The 5,826-nt window shown below is 42.4% G+C and overlaps 1 non-coding gene across 1 annotated transcript; it reads left to right on the forward strand.

Annotated features, from left to right (window-relative positions):
• Positions 1-258: 258 nt before the first annotated feature.
• Trnak-cuu (transfer RNA lysine (anticodon CUU)) lies at positions 259-331 on the forward strand. Its single transcript has one exon. It is a non-coding gene; the product is annotated as a tRNA-Lys (tRNA).
• The last annotated feature ends 5,495 nt before the right edge of the window (positions 332-5,826 follow it).

A 5,826-nucleotide genomic window follows, 5' to 3' on the forward strand; every position in this document is an offset into this window, starting at 1 on the left:
CCGTCCTCACAATTTTACTTCCGCCAGTACCTCGTCCCCTACCTTCCAAACTTCACAGAAGTTCTTCCGCAAAACTTGCAGGACTAGCACCACTGGATGAAAGGATATTCATCCGCCAGGAAGTTTCAAAATCAGCGCTCACTTCGCTTCAAACAGAAAAATTCATTCTGGATACGTAGTGAGTGAAAATTTCATTCTGGAAACATCCCCCAGGCTGTGGCTAAGCCATGTCTCCGTATATCCTTTCTTAACAAGGCAGCCCGGCTAGCTCAGTCGGTAGAGCATGAGACTCTTAATCTCAGGGTCGTGGGTTCGAGCCCCACGCTGGGTGGAACGGAACTTTGAAGGAGCGCCGTGGTCCCGTGGTTAGCGTGAGCAGCTGCGGAACGACAGATCGTTGGTTCAAGTCGTCCGTCGAGTGAAAAGCTTAAATTTTAGCCGGCACGGTAGCTCAGCGTGTTCGGTCAGGGGGTTTAGCCACCCTCTGCAATAAAAAAACTGAGTGAACGGATTAACATACAACCCGAATAAGTGTCATCGGACATCAGTCACGAACAAACTGAACAAACAATATGTAACAAAATTAGACTAAAAAAAAAGTTGGTAGAGCACTTTCCCGCGAAAGGCAAAGGTCCCGAGTTCGAGTCTCGGTCCGGCATGAAGTTTTAATCTGCCAGGAAGTTTCACACTAAGTATGTTTGTCACGATGCGTCAGAATCTTGTTCGGCGATGTCATGCTTGCATTGTGGTTGATGGCCGTCAGTTTCAGCACATTTTGTAAGATACAGCACAAATTGCACGTTCACTGTTTCAATGACAGTATTTGTAGTTAAATATAACTAATTAAAATAGAAAAGTGCACAGCAGTGTGATTTTATTCCTGTTATCTCCTTAAGCTGGCTTCTCCGACTTCAAGTTACCTGTCAGGCTTCATTGCAGGAAACTTAAGGGGGACACTGTCACAAGTGGTAAAATACCAGTGGTCACAGGTGTTAGAGGGATGCCTGTTTTAGGATGGGGAAGGGGGATAGAAAACGAGTTTTAAGAGAGCTTGGCAGACACACTCAGTTTGAGAAAACAGATGAACAGGAGTCAGATTTTAACATACAGCCTCCATTTAAACAATGTTTAACAGAAAGTAATCAGAAACTGCCAGTTCATCTTCACCAAAGCAGTTATAATCCCATTAGTATGCAGTATCAGTTATCTTTATTACACCAGAACATTCTGGGACTCAGAAATAAAGTTGATGAACTACTCATTTGTATCGATGAAATGAATTCATCTAACCAAATTGACATAATCTGCCTCTCTGAACATCAAGTGACCACTGGTATAGATATGTTAGACATTCCAGGATTTAAGCTAGCTTCCTACTTCTGCAGAGTAGATATGGATGGAGGAGGAGTTGCCACATTTAACAAAAACTGCCATAAATTCAAGAACATTGACATTAATAAATTCTGTTTAGAGCAGTATCTAGAAGCATGTGCAACAGAAGTAGAGTTCCATAACAGATCCCATGTATTTGTAACTACACTCCTGGAAATGGAAAAAAGAACACATTGACACCGGTGTGTCAGACCCACCATACTTGCTCCGGACACTGCGAGAGGGCTGTACAAGCAATGAACACACGCACGGCACAGCGGACACACCAGGAACCGCGGTGTTGGCGGTCGAATGGAGCTAGCTGCGCAGCATTTGTGCACCGCCGCCGTCAGTGTCAGCCAGTTTGCCGTGGCATACGGAGCTCCATCGCAGTCTTTAACACTGATAGAATGCCGCGACAGCGTGGACGTGAACCGTATGTGCAGTTGACGGACTTTGAGCGAGGGCATATAGTGGGCATGCGGGAGGCAGGGTGGGCGTACCGCCGAATTGCTCAACACGTGGGGCGTGAGGTCTCCACAGTACATCGATGTTGTCGCCAGTGGTCGGCGGAAGGTGCACGTGCCCGTCGACCTGGGACCGGACCGCAGCGACGCACGGATGCACACCAAGACCGTAGGATCCTACGCAGTGCCGTAGGGGACCGCACCGCCACTTCCCAGCACATTAGGGACACTGTTGCTCCTGGGGTATCGGCGAGGACCATTCGCAACCGTCTCCATGAAGCTGGGCTACGGTCCCGCACACCGTTAGGCCGTCTTCCGCTCACGCCCCAACATCGTGCAGCCCGCCTCCAGTGGTGTCGCGACAGGCGTGAATGGAGGGACGAATGGAGACGTGTCGTCTTCAGCGATGAGAGTCGCTTCTGCCTTGGTGCCAATGATGGTCGTATGCGTGTTTGGCGCCGTGCAGGTGAGTGCCACAATGAGGACTGCATACGACCGAGGCACACAGGGCTAACACCCGGCATCATGGTGTGGGGAGCGATCTCCTACACTGGCCGTACACCTCTGGTGATCGTCGATGGGACACTGAATAGTGCACGGTACACCCAAACCGTCATCGAACCCATAGTTCTACCATTCCTAGACCGGCAAGGGAACTTGCTGTTCCAACAGCACAATGCACGTCCGCATGTATCCCGTGCCACCCAATGTGCTCTAGAAGGTGTACGTCAACTACCCTGGCCAGCAAGATCTCCGGATCTGTCCCCCATTGAGCATGTTTGTGAATGGATGAAGCGTCGTCTCACGCGGTCTGCACGTCCAGCACGAACGCTGGTCCAACTGAGGCGCCAGGTGGAAATGGCATGGCAAGCCGTTTCGACAGGACTACATCCAGCATCTCTACGATCGTCTCCATGGGAGAATAGCAGCCTGCATTGCTGCGAAAGGTGGATATACACTGTACTAGTGCCGACATTGTGCATGCTCTGTTGCCTGTGTCTATGTGCCTGTGGTTCTGTCAATGTGATCATGTGATGTATCTGACCCCAGGAATGTGTCAATAAAGTTTCCCCTTCCTGGGACAATGAATTCACGGTGTTCTTATTTCAATTTCCAGGAGTGTATTTATCGAGCCCCTGCAGGAAATTATGATCTATTCCTAAATCATCTAGAAGCTCTTTTGGGTTATTTAACAGTAAGAAACAAAGAAATTTTGATTGTTGGTAACTTTAATACAGATTTTCTAATTGAATCTTCCAGTAAACATTTACTGCAGTTAGTAATGTTGTCTTTCAATCTAACTCTCACTGTAAACTTTCCAACTAGGATCACTAAATCCTCAAGGACAGCCATTGATAACATTTTTACAGACAAAGCAAAGGAACAAAATCATTTCATAGAACCTGTAATAAATGGACTATCACATCATGACATGCAGCTTCTTGTTTTAGATGTAAATTCTAAGCAGATTATCAAGACTACTAAATCTGAGTACAGGAGAGTATTCAGTCACCCAAAAATTGAGTGTTTTAGAAAACTGCTCAAAGATATGAACTGGGAAGATGTTTATAGTGCTCATGACATGAATGAAAAACATAACACATTCATGAGCAATGTCAGTACCATGTTTGAAAACTGTTTTCCTCTAAACGTTACTCGAATTAAACAGAAGTCTATAATAAAACCATGGATCACACAAGGAATAAAGATTTCCTGTAAGACAAAAAGGAAAATGCATCTGTCGGCCAAGAATAGCTCCAATGCTGATGATTTAGCTAAATACAAAGAATACTGTAAAATATTAAAAAAAGTAATTCAGACATCTAAATAGATACACTACTAGAAGAAGATAGCAATGTCAGGGAACAAAATAAAGACAATATGGGATATAGTGAAAGAGGAGACTGGTAGAACCAGAAAGGAACAGAAGGAAATAGCACTAAGGGTAGATGACACATTAGTAACCGATGGGCATAGTGTGGCAAATCTATTTAACAAGTACTTTATATCCGTTACTGCTAGAATGGGATTGGCAGGATCAGTAAATAATGCCCTTGAATATCTGAAACTAGCCTTTACAAAGAGATTCAGGTACATGAATATGTCACTCACTTCACCAAAAGAAATAACTTCCATAATAAAATCTTTAAAAACAAAGCATCCCAGTGGTTATGATGAAATATCAACAAAGTTAATTAAGGTATATTCTTGTGAGTTTAGTACAAATCTAAGCTACTTTTGTAACCAGTCAATTATAACTGGGACATTTCCTGACTGGCTGAAATATGCAGTCGTTAAGCCTCTATTCAAGAAAGGGGATAAAGAGATGCCATCAAACTACAGACAGATTTCACTTTTGCCAGGATTCTCAAAAATTTTAGAAAAAGTAATCTACAGGCAGCTTCTCAACCATCTGACCACAAATAACATATTATCAAGAATACAGTTTGGATTTCTGAAGGGTTCTGATATCGAAAAGGCTATTTACACTTACAGTGAAAATGTACTTAATTCATTAAATAACAAGTTACAAGCAGCAGGTATTTTCTGTGATTTGTCAGAGGCATTCGATTGTGTAAACCACAACATCCTTTTAAATAAATTAGAATTCTATGGTGTCACGGGCAGTGCTGCAAAATGGTTCAAGTCATACCTCGCTAACAGGAAACAAAGGGTGTCAGTGCAAGGGACTAGTGAATTAAGTCATCAGTCATCATCAGAATGGGAAGAAATTACATGTGGTGTCCCACAAGGATCCATCTTAGGGCCATTGCTTTTTCTTGTGTACATTAATGATCTCTCATCAGTTACACTGCCAGAAGCAGAGTTCGTTTTGTTTGCAGATGACACAAGTATTGCAATAAACAGTATGTCGAGTGTAGTTCTAGGAAGATCTGCTAATGATATTTTCATGGATATTAATAAATGGTTTAAAGCCAGCTCATTGACATTACACTTTGAAAAGACTCACTACATGCAATTCAGAATCTGTAAGAAGTTTCCACCCAGCATATGCATAAAGTATGAAGAAGAGCAGATAGAAGAGGTTGACAGTCTTAAATTCCTGGGATTACAACTTAATAATAAATTCAGTTGGGAGGACCACACCACAGAACTGCAGAAACGCCTTAACAAATCCGTATTTGCAATTCAAGTGTTAGCAGACATAGGGGCCATAAAAGTGGAAAAGCTTGCATACTTTGCCTACTTTCATTCCATAATGTCATATGGTATAATATTTTGGAGGAACTCGTCAAGTCCAACAAAAATTTTCAGAGTCCAAAAGCGTGTAATACGTATTATTTGTGGAGCAAACTCACGGATGTCTTTTAGAAACCTCTTCAAAAACTGTTTATACTAACTACTGCATCTCAGTATACTTACTGCTTAATGAAATTTGTCCTAAATAATATATCTCTTTTTCCAACAAACAGCTCAGCTCATACATACAATACCAGGAACAAAAATGATCTGCACAAGGACTTAAAAGCACTTACTTTAGTTCAAAAAGGGGTCCACTACTCAGGAACACTCATCTTCAATAATTTGCCAGCAAACATAAAAAATTTAGTTACAAATAAAGATCAGTTTAAAAGGAGCCTGAAAGACTTACTAGTGGCCAACTCCTTCTACTCCATTGACGAATTTTTTAATAGAAACAAGTGTGTTGTATATATTTATACTATTAGTATTGTTAGTTCAGCTTAAAAAATAAGGTGACAGGTTCCACATCCACTAGGATCTCCTCAACACGGATATATGGAACGAAAAACTAATCTAATGTAATCTACCTCAATTGTTCAGTGAAGCATCCTCTATGTCCTGTTAAATTTTTGCACGCTCTTACGGAAACACCGAGAATGAAAGTGAGGATAAATGAAAAAATCGGTATAGAAGCTCGGGTGGAGCCACTGAAAAGTAAGCTAACGGTGGGTGAGAGGTATACTATAAAACGCCTGACTGACGATAATACTGCTGTAACTGAAGA

The sequence above is a fragment of the Schistocerca gregaria genome, chromosome 1, assembly GCF_023897955.1.
Source record: "Schistocerca gregaria isolate iqSchGreg1 chromosome 1, iqSchGreg1.2, whole genome shotgun sequence".
In the NCBI taxonomy this organism is placed as follows: Eukaryota; Metazoa; Arthropoda; class Insecta; order Orthoptera; family Acrididae; genus Schistocerca; species Schistocerca gregaria.